A 16,786-nucleotide genomic window follows, 5' to 3' on the forward strand; every position below is an offset into this window, starting at 1 on the left:
CACTGGTCAATGCATTCCTATGGCGAGATGAAGCAGAGCTAGCCGTGCGCTCAGTTTGGCTACTCCGAACACCGGAGATGAAGCAGAGCTCAGCTCTGCTACACCCAACCATCCCTCCAACTACTCCTCCTGTCACACACACAGCTCTGCACTACACCCAACCATCCCTCCAGCTACTCCTCCTGTCACACACACAGCTCTGCACTACACCCAAACATGCCTCCCGCTACTCCTCCTGTCACACTCACAGCTCTGCACTACTGCCGAGCATTCCTCCAGCTACTCCTCCTGTCACACACACAGCTCTGCACTACACCCAACCATCCCTCCAGCTACTCCTCCTGTCACACACACAGCTCTGCACTACACCCAACCATCCCTCCAGCTACTCCTCCTGTCACACACACAGCTCTGCACTACACCCAAACATGCCTCCCGCTACTCCTCCTGTCACACTCACAGCTCTGCACTACTGCCGAGCATTCCTCCAGCTACTCCTCCTGTCACACACACAGCTCTGCCCTACTGCCGAGCATCCCTCCAGCTACTCCTCCTGTCACACACACAGCTCTGCCCTACTGCCGACCATCCCTCCATCTACTCCTCCTGTCATGCACACAGCTCTAACCCTACTGCTGAGCATCCCTCCAGCTACTCCACCTGTCACACACACAGCTCTGCCCTACTGCTGAGCATCCCTCCAGCTACTCCTCCTGTCACACACACAGCTCTGCCCTACTGCCGAGCATCCCTCCAGCTACTCCTCCTGTCAGACACACAGCTCTTCCCTACTGCCGAGCATCCCTCCAGCTACTCCTCCTGTCACACACACAGTCTGCCCTACTGTCGAGCATCCCTCCAGCTACTCCTCCTGTCACACACACAGCTCTGCCCTACTGCCGAGCATCCCTCCAGCTACTCCTCCTGTCACACACACAGCTCTGCCCTACTGCCGAGCATCCCTCCAGCTACTCCTCCTGTCATACACACAGCTCTGCCCTACTGCCGACCATCCCTCCAGCTACTCCTCCTGTCACACACATCTCTGGTGTAACAGAGCTCAGCGCACACTCAGCTCTGCTACATCTCTGGTGTACTGGAAGGGTTAGCTAGGGATTACCTTGAGGGGGGAATGTTACTCACCCAGCTCTTTGGGGCTCCATCTCGTCGGGATCCCTGTCAGCTTGCGATATGCGCGAGCTGACTTTTCCCATAGGAATGCATTGACCAGCGTTGTTTGGCCGAATGCCATACAGAGGACAGCATTCGGCCAATCAATGCTGGTTCTGCTGGAGGAGGCGGAGTCTAAGATCGGTCTGCAGCAGTTTCCATTCCATTCCAGGTTTTGTTATACAGTATAAAATGTACCCTAAATTATTTGTGAATCGTCCCATTTGCCACAACTTCACATTTTATATTACACGTGACAAAAATTGAAAATAACATGGAAGTGGGCCTGGCTAATGTAGGTGGGTTGTTCACAGACAATGAGACGTGGAACGTGGTCAGGGTCGGACTGGCCTGCCGGGGAATTCCCCGGTGGGCCCCAGCCTGACTATTAGTTTTATTTAATCTTGCTGTCACGGGATGGTTAGAGTCCGGCAATAGGCAATGTGTAATATATATTTCATGTGGAATGTATTCTCTAACCTGTTGTAAATATCAGTGTGTAGTTGGCTGATTCGGGTCTAGTGTGTTAGCACATTGTATGCAAATACCTCTAACTAGTGAGGACCAGTGAGGACAATGGGTGGAGATAATCTGATCAGTGTCTCCAAGAAGATGTTGGATGGTGCATTGTCCATAGTAGACAGGGAGTCTGCTCTCCTTGGTATAGGTGAGGGGGGAAGGATCTGTGACTCAGCCCTTCCCACCCACAGATATAGGTGTAACAGTTTTAGTATATAGTTGTAGCTGGAGTTAGTATGTGTTAGCCGGCCTGTGCACAGCTCTGCAGAGAGCCAGGATATAGTTACAGGACCAAGGAACCAAAGTTATCATTGGATTGTGACTTCTGTGGACTTATTGTTATTACGGTTGATGTGACCGCTGCCGGCTACTAACTTTGTGGATTACAATAAATTGCTGTTGTCTCCCGACCTCTTGCGTCCGTGTTGATTCAAAAGACCATCCGGAGGAAGACGTATACCTTTGCTCCGTGACAACTGGTGGCAGCGGTGGGATCAACAGCGGACAGCGAGATGGACTACAGCAGCTCAGCGATTAATGGAGCCACAACCTCAGAATACAGGAACTGGACTATGGCAAGTCTACAAGTAAGGGCCCGGGAACTAAACCTGAGTTACCAGGGAAGAACGAAAGATCAACTGATCGAGGCACTGGAGGAGATGACCCTGCAAAGCGACCATGAGGAGGGCTGCCCCCAGGAGACTGGAGAGATACGGGAGTGGCAGGTACAGACCCAAAAGAGCAGATGGGTTGTTTTGTATGAGGAGGAATTGGCAGTGCTGGGGCTAGGAGCAACTGCAGAGCAAAGGAGTAGAGCATTACAGAGGGCTCAGGAAACGGAGAAGGAGGAACAGAGAATGGCGCATGAAAAGGAAAGAATGGCGCATGAAAGGCGAATGGCTGAGATAACTACGAGGAATTATAATCAAACGCCGACCCCCAGCCCAACAGTGAGAGAACCACCATATGTCTCCCATAAACACTTCAAGACCTTTGATGAAGCGGCTGGGGATGTTGATGGATATTTTCAGGACTTCGAACACCAGTGCCACCTGATGGAAGTCCCAGAGAAGGATTGGGTCCGGTATCTGGTGGGGCACCTACGAGATGGGGCTGCGGAAGCTCTCAGAGCTATGGACCCTAGTGATCAGCGGGACTATGAGGCCATTAAAAGAGCGGTGCAGAAGTATTATGCAGTCACTCCAGAGACCTACCGAGTTCAGTTCCGCTCTTTGTCTTACAATGGGGGAAGCTCCTTCCACATGTTCGCCCACAAGTTGAAGCAAGCATGCAAGCGCTGGCTAGAAGGAGAGGAGGCTGTCACAGTCGATAAGATCCTCCAAGTCATACTTAAGGAACAGTTCTTTTCCCAGTGCCCCGCTGAGATCCGTGAGTGGGTGCTGGAACGGAACCCAGCCACAGTTGAGCAAGCTGCTTCTCTTGCAGATGAGGGCCTGACCATCAAGCCGCAGTGGAAGAGGTTGTTTGCAGAGGAGCGGAAAACTACCACAGTCCGCCAGACACCCTTCAGCCAGCCACCCACCTTTCGTGTCCGGCCTCAGGATTACAATTCCCCCTCTACCCCTGCCCCAGCCCATCGGCCTCCAGCTATGAACAACCCTGTCCCTAGACAACGACCCACTGGAAGAATGCTAGAGCGCAGATGTTTTGGGTGCGGGCGGCCTGGACATTTGCAAGCTAGTTGCCCTGCTAACATGGGGGCACGGGCCACCGTGGCATCCCGGCCTATTCACTACCTGGGAACCACCCCTAGGACAGAAAGTTTGGCCCCATTTCCAGATGACTCCATGAATGACCCATCTGTTCCACCTCCAGGGGTCTATGGGATTCAGCCTTCCGCCACACATCCCGCAAACCTTCAGAGGAAGCACTTGCAGGAGGTCCTACTGGATGGCCGAACAGTTGTTGGATTCCGGGACTCGGGAGCTTTCCTAACGGTAGCGGACCCCCGAGTTGTGCGACCCGAGGCCCTAGAGGAGGGCCCTGGCATTTCTATCAAGTTGGCAGGGGGTACTCAAAGACGTATTCCTAAAGCTACCGTGGAACTCGACTATGGTTATGGACCAAAACGATGCACAATTGGTGTGATGAGCGGGCTGCCGGCCGATGTTCTGTTAGGCAACGATGTTGGAAATCTACAGTGCCACTTTGTGGGAGCAGTGACCAGAAGCCAAGCTCAGAGAGACGCCAACATGGATCGACCGGATTTTCTGCCAGATGCCAGCCCTTCAAACCTACAACTTTACCATTCAGTACCGCCGAGGGAACCAACACCAGAACGCAGATGGGTTATCCCGGCAGGAGGACATATGAGCTATAGAGACTGATGTGCATTCCCCAATTTACCTGTGTAGGCCAATTGTGTCATGCACATGTTTTGAGAGGGGGAGGGGTTGTCACGGGATGGTTAGAGTCCGGCAATAGGCAATGTGTAATATATATTTCATGTGGAATGTATTCTCTAACCTGTTGTAAATATCAGTGTGTAGTTGGCTGATTCGGGTCTAGTGTGTTAGCACATTGTATGCAAATACCTCTAACTAGTGAGGACCAGTGAGGACAATGGGTGGAGATAATCTGATCAGTGTCTCCAAGAAGATGTTGGATGGTGCATTGTCCATAGTAGACAGGGAGTCTGCTCTCCTTGGTATAGGTGAGGGGGGAAGGATCTGTGACTCAGCCCTTCCCACCCACAGATATAGGTGTAACAGTTTTAGTATATAGTTGTAGCTGGAGTTAGTATGTGTTAGCCGGCCTGTGCACAGCTCTGCAGAGAGCCAGGATATAGTTACAGGACCAAGGAACCAAAGTTATCATTGGATTGTGACTTCTGTGGACTTATTGTTATTACGGTTGATGTGACCGCTGCCGGCTACTAACTTTGTGGATTACAATAAATTGCTGTTGTCTCCCGACCTCTTGCGTCCGTGTTGATTCAAAAGACCATCCGGAGGAAGACGTATACCTTTGCTCCGTGACACTTGCACTTGTCAGGGGCCCGATCGGGCTCCTGACCGTCCCTAAATGGGCCCCTGTACCAATCGCTGGGAGTGTGTCTGCTCCCTGCACACTGCCGTCACTAGCAAGAGCTGTGCTGCCCCTCCCCCACACAGATCGGAGTGTGCAGGGGGAAGTCTGCTGGCTGCTGTTAATGAAGAGCTTTCACCACAGCCAGACAGGATGGAGCTGCACATGAGGCTCCATACCCAGTGCACCCAGCCAAATGTAAGTACATTTTTTGGGGTAAAATATGTATATTTAATGTGTGTATATTTGTGTAAAGTGTCTGATATACTGTGTAAGTCCTGTATGTTTATAGATAGGTGCAGGGGTGAACCTGCCCCTTTCGCCGCCCGAGGCGAACGACAGACAGCCCCCCCCCCCAGGAGGGGGCGGGGCTAAGTGGAGGGGGCGGGGCTTAGCAGTGTTTGCAGGTACGGAGAGGACCTGCTCTCTGCTTGAGCGTGAGGGGAGGCTGCTGGAGCAGCGTGGTCCGGTGGCCTCCCCAATCCACCGCTCGGTGCTAAGCCAGTCCGGGACAGCTTGTCCTGGACTGGCTTAGGTAAGCAAAAATGCCGCCCTCCCTGGGGACCTGGCATAGCGCCGCCTGAAGCGGTCGCTTCAGGTCGCCTCATGGGAGGTGCGGCGCTGGATAGGTGTGTGTATGTGTATGTATGTATATTGTATATGAATCTATGTGTGTAAATGTATGTTATATATATTAGGCACAGTTCACATCTGCGTTCGGTATTCCTTTTCGGGAAGTCCGCTTGGGGTCCCCCGGAACAGATACCTATACGCATTAAAAAGCGGTGAGCAATGAAACCACACGGACCCCATAGACAATAATGGGGTCCTTGTGTTTTTCACGCGATGTCCACACGAATCACACAGAGAGAAAAGTAGTGCTTGCAGCACTTTTCTCACCACACGAATCATGTGGACACTGCATGGTAAACACATGGACCGATCAGCTGTATGGAGCCACTTCTGGCACCAGTCCTGTACACAATACGGGGCCAGAAGCAGAAAGCTCTGTCCACTGTATATAAACTGGCACCTTCTCTGCATCTCGGCACTTATTGAAGTCAGTGGGAGCTGAGCTGCAGTGAATCTGCCAGGCAACTATACAGTGGATGAAGCTTTCTGCTTCCAGTCCTGTGTTGTGTACAAAACGAGCGCCAGAAGTGGTTCCGTACAGCTGATGGGGCCGTGTATCAACCCCCTACTGATCAGGTATTTATGGCCTACCCTGAGGATACGCCATAAAAATAATTAAGCCTGGACATCCCCTTTAATACGTATATGTATGAGTGTGTAGGTAACTGTTGCAGTTTTTGGAAATTGCAGCATGTCATTTATACCTACAGAAACACCTACAGTGCCCCTATAGATATAAAGGAAGCAGAAAGTCCTTGGAGGAAACCTCTGTGGAGTTTCTGCAAAAAGCGCTGCAGGAAAAACTGATGTGTCGGCACCGGTGGTTTTCCCGCAGCGCTTTTTTGCCTCGGGACGCTGCGTTAGGCCTTATCCTTATAGTGTAATGTAAAGTATATTGAGATGGTAAAGAGGACCTTTCACCTCCTGGGACACATGCGGTTTAATACACTGCTAGAGAGCTGACAGTGCGATGATTTCAGCGCACTTTCGGCTTTCCCATTTTGTGCCTCGGTGAAGAGCTATCGGTGCCGGTACCGTAGCTCTTCACTGTCAGAAAGGCGTTTCTGACAGTCAGTCTGGAACGCCCTTCCTCACAGCAGCGCCTGTAGCGCTGTACTGTGAGAGCACTATAGGCGCTCAGCGTCATTGCTGGCTGGTAAGCAACGACCCCTTTCACAGTACAGCGCTATAGACGCTACCGTAAGGAAGGCCGTTCCTGACTGACTGTCAGAACGCTCTTCTGACGATGAAGATCTACCGTACGGGCACAGAACGTGAAAGTCAATAGTGCGCTGAATCCAGCGCACTGTTGGCTTTCTAGCGGTGTATTAAACCTCATGTGCCCCAGATGGTGATAGGTCTTCTTTAAAGATTAGGCGCAACAGCGAGATGCAGCTAAAAAAACATTGTGGGAAAAAATTGCAGTGAATCTCAATATATTTTTTCCACAGTGTTTTTCATTGAGCTTTTGTCCCCAGCACTCCGTTGTCCTCGCCTGTGTCTGTTAGGTCTCATTTCTGGAAATCCTATATCTAATTGGTTTCAGTGGTCCCATGAGGTGCAGGACTCCCAGCATGGAGGCACCGGCACAAGACTGAATAGACACTGGCAGCGGACAACGAAGGAACAGGAACAGGTGAAGGCGTTTTTTATTTATTTTTTTATTTTAAACCTCCCACCAGGCACATGGGTTGATCCAATTCCTGGACAAATCTTTAAAGGGTTTATCCATCTTTGTAATATTGATGGTCTGTCCTTGGGATAGACCTTCAATATTACATCTGTGATGATACAACAGCCAGGACATCTGCAGATCAGCTCTTCCAGGACAGCGCGACTATAGGTAATGGTAACATTTCTAGGAGCCACACTTTTCACTTTCCATACAGTGTATAGCAATAGGTTTAGGTAGTGCATTGTTGCACATTGTATGGCGGGTGAGAAGCATGGCTCCTGATATGTTATTACCTTCAACCGCCCTGTCTTGGTATCGTTGGTTTGCAGGGATCCTAATGGTGGGCCCCTAGAAATAATTCCACTGGTGGGCCCTAGACACCCTAGTCCGACACTGAACGTGGTGACAGTTCAGTTTAAAGAAAACACAACTTTCTGTCTGTTTCCATGTGCAGTGTATTACTGTGACCTGCACCCCATGTAATGTCTGTACCCCACTACACCCTGTAAAGTGTCAGTGACCAAGTCCAATGCAGAGATTCTTTGACCAAGTCCAGTGCAGAGAGTCTGACTATCCCGCACCTCGTGCAGTGCCTGCGACCAAGTCCAGTCCAGAGTTTCTGTGACCGTGTCCCACTCTCCGTGCAGTGTCTGAGAAGAAGTTCAGGCCAGAGCGTCTGTGACTGCAACCCGACAATCACGCAGTGCTTGCGACCATTTCCAGTTCTGAGTTTCTGTGACCGTGTCCCACTCTCCGTGCAGTGTCTGAGAAGAAGCACAGGCCAGAGTGTCTGTGACTGCAACCCGACAATCACGCAGTGCTTGCGACCATGTCCAGTTCAGAGTATTAGCGACTGTGTCCCGCACCCAACGCTGTGTCTGTGGCCGGCCAGTCCAGAGTGCCAGTGACGGTGTCCTGCATCCCATGCAATGCTGGTCCATGTCTAGTCCGGAGTGTCTGTGTCTCACACCCCACAAAGTGTCTGTCACCAAGTCAAGTCCTGATTGTCTGTGACTGTGTCCTGCACACTGCACAATGTCTGTCACCACATCCCTTTGTGTCCAGTGTCTGTCACCACGTTCCACATCTCATTGTCTGTGAACAACCCACCTACATCATTGGCCAGGCCCACTTCCATGTTGTTTTCAATTTTTGTCATGTCTAATATAAAATGTGAAGTTGTGGCAAATGGGACGATTCACAAATAATTTAGGGTGCATTTTATATAACAAAACCATAACTAACTGGAATGGAATGGAAACTGCTGTGGACCGATCGTAAACTCCGCCTCCTCCGGCAGAACCAGCATTGATTGTCCGAATGCTGTCCTCTGTATGGCATTCGGCCAATCAACGCTGGTCAATGCATTCCGATGGGAAAAAGTCAGCTCGCGCATATCGCAAGCTGACAGGGATCACGACGAGATGGAGCCCCAAAGAGCTGGGTGAGTAACATTCCCCCCTAAAGGTAATCCCTAGCTAACCTTGCCAGTACACCAGAGATGTAGCAGAGCTGAGTGTGCACTGAGCTCTGTTACACCAGAGATGTGTGTGACAGGAGGAGTAGCTGGAGGGATGGTTTGGTGTAGTGCAGAGCTGTGTGTGTGACAGGAGGAGTAGCTGGAGGGATGGTTGGCAGTAGTGCAGAGCTGTGTGTGTGACAGGAGGAGTAGCTGGAGGTATGGTTGGGTGTAGTGCACAGCTGTGTGTGTGACAGGAGGAGTAGATGGAGGGATGGTTGGGTGTAGTGCAGAGCTGTGTGTGTGACAGGGGGAGTAGATGGAGGGATGGTTGGGTGTAGTGCAGAGCTGTGTGTGTGACAGGAGGAGTAGCTGGAGGGATGGTTGGGTGTAGTGCAGAGCTGTGTGTGTGACAGGAGGAGAAGATGGAGGCATGGTTGGCAATAGGGCAGAGCTGTGTGTGTGACAGGAGGAGTAGCTGGAGGCATGGTTGGCACTAGGGCAGAGCTGTGTGTGTGACAGGAGGAGTAGCTGGAGGGATGGTTGGCAGTAGTGCATAGCTGTGTTTGTGACAGGAGGAGTAGCTGGAGGGATGGTTGGCAGTAGTGCATAGCTGTGTTTGTGACAGGAGGAGTAGCTGGAGGGATGGTTGGCAGTAGTGCAGAGCTGTGTGTGTGTGTGACAGGAGGAGTAGCTGGAGGGATGGTTGGCAGTAGTGCAGAGCTGTTTGTGTGACAGGAGGAGTAGTTGGAGGGACTGTTAGGTGTAGCAGAGCTGAGCTCTGCTTCATTTCCGGTGTCCGGAGCAGCCGAGCTGAGCGCACGGCTAGCTCTGCTTTATCTCGCCATAGGAATGCATTGACCAGCATTGATTGGCCGAATGCCATACAGAGGACAGCATTCGGCCAATCAACGCTGGTTCTGCCGGAGGAAGCAGAGTTTAAATTCAGACCAGAATGGAAACTGCTGTGGACGGATCTTAGACGCCGCCTCCTCCGGCAGAACCAGCGTTGATTGGCCGAATGCTGTACACTGGATCAACGCTGGTCAATGCATTCCTATGGGAAAAAGTCAGCTCCGGCATATTGCAAGCTGACAGGGATCCCGACATAATAAAGGTACTTGGTGCCCCCAGACATGCTTCCCTGCTGTCCCAGGTGCTTTCCAGGGTGTTGGTATCATTTCCTGGGGTGTCATAGTGGACTTGGTGACCCTCCTGAGTCGAATGGTGGGATCCCCTGTAGCAAAGCATTTTTCCCCATAGACTATAATGGGGTTCGATATTTGATCGAATAGTCAAATATTGAGCGGCTATTCGAAACGAATATCGAATATTTTACTGTTCGCTCATCTCTAGTAGCAGCCTGTGTGCGTTTCCTGTTCACTGCACCAGCTTCTGGCACCCGGAGGCTGTCAGCACAGATGATCTCTGCAGTGTCTGGGTGTCAGACCTTCACAGATCACATACTGATGACTTATCCTGTAGATAGGTCATCAGTACGAAAACTCTATTTAGAGATAGAAGACCCCTTTAAATCACCCATTTCTTAAAATAATACATGACAATATGGATTGATACCAGTTAGGGAGCGTTCACACTACAGTCGGTGTCTGACAGCTAGTGTCCGCTGCTAATGTCCGTTCAAAATCTTGTGCAGGCATTGGCAGCGGACACTAGCTGTGCCTGACATTTTGCATAGATTTAAATGGAGATCGGGTGCGTTCTTTTACTGTCTGTGTCTGTCCTTAACTGTCCGTTCCCAAAGATGTCCAACTTTTTAAGCGGACAGAAAAACCCGACATGTAGGCTATTTTCTCAATTCCTGTACAAGTGAATGTTGAATGGAGTCACATACTGTGGATACAGCCATAAATATATAGAAGGATGGGGATATCCCTTACATTAAAAAACAAAACAAAACACTAAACACCGTCACAGGAATCATTGCCCTCAGCTTCTAGAATTAGAATAAGGACAGGAGAGACTATGATCCTCTGCCATTGTATCTAGATATTTGGAGACCTAGAAGACATGACTACTTATACAGTATAAACATCTTTAAGTGTCTCTTAAACGTGTGAATGTGAATGGTTCTGCCTTGCGGATGGTACAGGGTTGTCAGAACTACTTCCTCTTGGGTGATGTAGAGGTTAAGCAGGTTTCAGACCAGTTAAGTGACTTATGGAATAAAGTCTTTAAGATCGCTGAAGAAGGATGTGTTTAGTCTCAAGACTGCAAAAATAACATTGTTTTTACACGATAAAGAGTAACCTGTATGAATTCAAGTTGGTTGCTATTGACATATTATATAAGCTTCAGATGGAAATTTTTAGAGTAGTTTTGATTGCATTTTGAATTCAAAAGGTCACAACGTTGTCAGATTGCAGAAAAAGGAATACAAAAATTATCGTACTGCTAGGGTTTCAGATGGTATTACTCTTATAAGGGAATCTGTCAGGCAGGTCCAACATGCCTCCCCAATAATAGTGCCGTGTAGGAACTTTTCTTAGGAGCAGAAACTTACTTTTGTGGGCACAATCCTGAGACAATGCAAGGCAGAGATAATCCTCTTTTTATGTATATACAATTCAGCCTGCGGGGCGCAGCGCATAATTTACCTGCAGTCGACTGTGATACAGACAGAAGCTGAAAATGATTGTCATTGCTAATGGGATAGTATCTGACAATGATCCCAAAGAACTGGAGCCTTTGATTGTTTGTAGGCAAATCTGTGAAACTGGGCCCACCTCCCTTGCACCTTCCGACTGTTTTGCTTAGCCTTAAAGGGGTTGTCCAAGAAAAACGGTCAAGTGAGCGTTGAGGCCAATCAGCGAAGGGCCTGCAATGTCACTACCTATGACATCACGGGTCCTCTCCCTAAAGTCGCTGATTGGTCTCTGGTAGAGACCCGAAAGAAGCCGCTAAAGTAGAAGCAACGGGACATGTGGGAGGACATTGGAGCATTGGGGACAAGTGAGTATGCTTTTTTTTATTTTTTTTTTCCCAATTCTCCCAACTGATTAAAAAAGTTAAGAGTCGTCTATTTTTGCCTGTTCAACCCCTTTAAAGAAAGTTTGTAACCAGAACCCAGCATATCAACCCTGTCCTGCAGATAGATTAGGATAATTCGGACCCCCAACTTTGGTTTCTAGCTGCTGCGCCCAGGCTCAGAGTGAATGGAGAGGTGGTCATGCATGGCTTCTTTCCATCTATATTTATGTGTTTATTCTGTGTCTGTATGTGGCAGGTAGTCACCTAACCAATCAAATTGGGGGTCATGGCTAGTAATTATGTGGGTGCTGTGACTAGTAATTATGGGGGCACTGTGGATTGTAACTGTGGTATGCTTTGAATAGTAATTATGGGGGGCTTTGTGGCTAGTAATTTTTGGGGTGCGGAGGATAGTAATTATGTGGGTGCTGTGGATAGTAATTATGGGGGTTCCACAGCTAGTAATTATGAGGGCACTGTGGATAGTAATTATGGGGGTGCCAAGGATAATTATTATGGAGGTGCTGTGGATATTAACTTTGGGGATGCTGTGACTAGTAATTATGGGGGCGCTGTGGGTAGTAATTTTCAGGGTGCTAAGAATAGTAATTATGGGGGTGCTGAAGATAGTAATTATGGGGTGCTATGGATGGTAATTATGGGGGCGCTGTGGATTGTAATTATGGGGGTGCTGAGGATAGTAATTATGGGAGTGCTGTGGATCGTAACTGTGGGATGCTTTGACTAGTAATCATGGGGGGCTCTGTGGCTAGTGATTATGTGGGTGCTGTGGATAGTAACTGTGGGGTTGCTGAGGATAGTAATTATGGGGGTGCTGTGGATATTAACTATGGGATGCTGTGAGTAGTAATTATGGGGGTGCCATGGCTAGTAATTATGGGGGCACTGTGGCTAGTAATTATGGGGGTGCGGTGGGTAGTAATTTTCAGGGTGCTGAGAATAGTAATTATGGAGGCACTGTGGATAGTAATTATAGGGGTGCTGTAGTTAGTAATTATAGGGGTTGTGGATAGTAATTACAGGGGTGCGATGGATAGTAATTATAGGGGTGCTGTGGTTAGTAATTATAGGGTTGCTGTAGATAGTAATTACAGGGGTGCGATGGATAGTAATTATGGGGTGCTGAGAATAGTAATTATGGGGGCACTGTGGATAGTAATTACAGGGGTGCGATGGATAGTAATTATGGGGGTGCTGTGGATATTAATTATGGGAATGCTGTGACTAGTAATTATGGGGGTGCGATGGATAGTAATTATGGGGGGTGCTGTTGTTAGTAATTATGGGGGTGCTGTGGTTAGTAATTATAGGGATGCTGTGGTTTGTAATTATCCTGAGTTCAGCAGAGAGCCCGTGTGTTACATGCAGTGCACTTTGTGTCCTCATGATGGCAGCCTAATGCATTGTACAGAAGGATAGTAAACCACACAAAAATTCTTGTCCTTTTTTTTTTTTATTCACAAACAACATAATGAAATAATGGTTCTATAATGAAAAATCAAACCGGAGCCTTCTCTTAGTGCTGGTTCACATTACCACCACAACCTTTACACCTATAAATTGGGGAGGGGGGGGGGGGGGAGGAAAGGTGAGGCCAGCCCGAGCAGTAATCCAATCACCTAGCAAAAGCTACCTCTATACCTCTATAGTAGGTACTTCCTTGTATACAAACACAGCTTCTATTTGTGTAAACTGTCTGTTTTCTTATTGTTCCATTAGATGACTATCCAGTGGAATCTATTTTACATGTATTTGAATATGGTTTTATTAGCCAAATGTGCATTTTGGGTACAAAAATATTTCTACACATTTTTTTTTGCAAAATTATGTAATGGTCCAATAATCTAAAACCGAAGTCTATAGAAAACTCTTACAGAGATAAACAATGATTTTTAGATACAGAGTCAAAAAGGTTGTCCCGGATTTAAAAAAAAAAAAAAAAAAAAAAATTAGATAAGGCTGGGGAAGGTGAATCCCATCCCCCCTTTAAAAAAAAAAAAGCAAAAAAAAAAAAACCCCACCACATTCATATTAAATAGTATTAAGCAGGATTGTTAAGAGGATTTCTCACAGTGCAGTCATCGGATCCATTATACTTGGCACTCTAGGGCAGTTCTGTGTAAATACTTAATATATGTTAGTAATATTAGTTGTTAGCAACTTAATTGTATGTGATAATATAATTCATTATATGATTTTGTGGGCAGGAAATTAATGTATAGAGTTTTTAAAGGGGTTTTCCAAGAATAGAAAACATGGTTGCTTTCTTCCTTTCTGAAAGTGACATCACCTATATTGGCCACATGGAAATGCTACAGCTCAGTTCAATTTAAATGAGCGGGACTGAGCTGCAGTACAGTCATGTGACCAACGGACGTGATGTTACTTACCAAGAAGAAGAAGAAGAAACCATGTATTCTAATCTTGGATAACTCCTTTAAGAGCTGGAGCCCTGATTTTTCTGATGTAATACTCCGGTTTCCATTTGTTGGACCCCCCCACTGATCAGATACTGATGCCCAATCCTATCAGTCTTCAAAAACACATGGGATCTTGTTTGGTTACTGATAGGATAGAGCGTCAGTATCGGATCATTAGGGATCCAACGAAAGGAGCCAGGATTGTTTAAGCAATGTTTGTTTATTCATATGCCTATATTTCAATAGGAAGGATATGTGATTGTTGACTACAACTTACAATGCCTACAAGGAGTCTGCCATAGTCTGGGACACGCCTCTTATCTCTAAAATTGGTTAGGGTGTGGGGTTATTCCAGGCAGAGAAGGATGTCACTACATAGAGAACTGCTACAGGATAAAACACAGGCTCTGTAATCCGACCAGGATCCTGCAGTCTAAACACGGCTTGTTTACTGCAATTTTGTTGTGTTAAGCAAATGTTATGTAGTCAAAACATTTCTTTTTATACAGCATCTTTTAGAGAGGAAGTGCACCAGAGGGCGGTCTCAGACACAAGTACTAGTTATCTATAAGGTTAGGTTCACATCTGTGCTGGGCTGTCCGTCGTTCGGGCCCGACAGGGGACTGCTAAAACAGCGCTTACCCACAAACTCTGGCAGGGTGCTCCTATTCATGCAATAGCAGCAGTGGTGCCCTTCCCTTGAACCAGTCTTATATACTAGTTAGGGCGGGTTCTTCTGCCGACAGGAGACGGAAACCCGGCATTTAGTGTATGCTGGTGAGCGCCCAGTGTCTTCTGCTCTCCGTGGCGAAACCGTTTTTATTTAACCGGACACAAAACTTTGTGTCTGGTTAAAAAAAAAAAAAAACGGTTTGGCAACGGAGAGACGAAGACGGTCACGGGCGGACACTTTGCAAACCCATTCAAATGAATGGGTTTGAAAACTGGCTGGCGATTTCCGTCTCCTGTCCAGTTTCTCGGGCAGGAAATGGAAACCTGCAAAGCAGAGACCGGGCGCATGTGTGAACCCGCCCATAGGGCTGCAGCGCAGTGCCTAACAATTGCATGTGCTCCGCATCCATTGCTGTAACTTCTGGCTCTTGGAGGATGTCACAATAGTTGGTCTGGTTTTTGGACTCTCGCAGATCACATACTGATGGCTTAGTCTGTGGATAAGTCCCCAATATGAAAAATCCCTTTGGGGCTGGATAACCCCATTAAGGAACCATTAAAAATGTTAGCGTTGGATAAGACAAAAAGCTTGCATGACTATTAGAATCAAAATTCTCTAAGCAGCTCAGCACTGTGAGATACATCCAGCTCACATTTTTTTCAGCTTTGTTATATAGACGTTGACAGGACTTTGGGCATTCACAGAGCTATGGTTTCTATAGCTTTTGTCTCCGTCACACCCATGATATGGGGACAGGAATGTGCCTGCTAGCACAAAATGTAAGTTAATGGACCACTTGCATCTAGAAATGTTGCATTCTTGTGATATTAGCTGTCGGTAATGGAGAACCTTTTAAGAACCTCCATTTATGTACGAAAAATACTTCTTCCTTCGTGACTCAGGCGTAATGGAAGCTACCGAAAGTAACACATAAAATATGCACCTTATAGTGGGCGGATGATGTTTACTGCAGGGGCGGATGGACAGGGCAACCTTGTGTGAACTACGCAATAATTTTAATTATTTTTTTTTCTGGAATTCCTGGGGCTCCTACTAGGAGTAATAATATATTGATAATAGATATATAAATATTGCTAATAGACCCCTATATTAGAGAACCCACATAGCAGAAAACTGGCCAATGGTGATTTGCTTCGAAAGAGTTTAATGTGCTTGTACCTCAGTGGCCCCCTCAACCTCTAGGACCCATAAAAGGTGCTATGGCTATAATTATGCTGATAAGTAAATACCAGATTGGGAGGAAGGGGGAGGAGGGAGAAGCTGCAGCAGAATCCTTTCATGTAGACCAGGGATAGGGAACCTTCGGTTCTCCAGCTGCTGTGAAACTACAACTCCCATCATGCTCCATTCAGTTCCATGGGAGTTCCAAGAACAGCAGAGCAAGTATGCATGCTGGGAGTTGTAGTTTTGCAACAGCTGGAGAGCCGTACGTTCCCTACCCCTGATGTAGACTGTTGCTTGAAAGATAGCAGAGTCAATGGAGTGCTCTCGCTCAGTGCAGCAGAGTTTAGCAGCTGCAGTTATTTGTGTGTCTTTTCTAGCATCCTCCTCCCCTCCCTCTCCATAGACTTCTATGTAAAAAGTAACTTGGCCTGATGAGCTGAAAAGGAATCCCATTTCTTGAAAGATATATTATTTATTTTAAGATATATTATTGAGTTTCATGTATTCACCTCTACTATTCAGTTATTAAAGTTGTTTTATAATAAGCATAGGCTCTGTTGTGTAAGGATAGATTCTTTTTACCGATTAACTATTGTGCAGAGAAGATGCCTAAAGGTACTTGCATTTTTCTAATTTCTGTGCCTCTCATTAAAATGTAAGATTGAGAAAACTAGTCGGCTTAAGCGCCATAATGACAGCTTTAGAGCCTGGAATGTTGTTAGCCCTGGAGGGTTGGTTTGTTTTTCTCGATGGTCAAGTTCAGAGGCTTGTAACTTTTTTTTTTTAAATCGCCTTATGCTACGTTTACACTTGTGTTTTTCGTTCAGGGGGTCCGCTTGGGGAAACCTAATACACTTCAAGGGCTAGCTCACACGTGGCACGGTAGGACGGATTTTGACACTGAGAGTGACGCGGGGAGCCGCATCACTCTCGGGTCAAAACCCACCTGCCCCAACTGTGGCGGCTTACCTCTCCGGAGTGTCAGAGTCTGC

The sequence above is a fragment of the Leptodactylus fuscus genome, chromosome 10, assembly GCF_031893055.1.
Source record: "Leptodactylus fuscus isolate aLepFus1 chromosome 10, aLepFus1.hap2, whole genome shotgun sequence".
NCBI classification, from domain to species: domain Eukaryota; kingdom Metazoa; phylum Chordata; class Amphibia; order Anura; family Leptodactylidae; genus Leptodactylus; species Leptodactylus fuscus.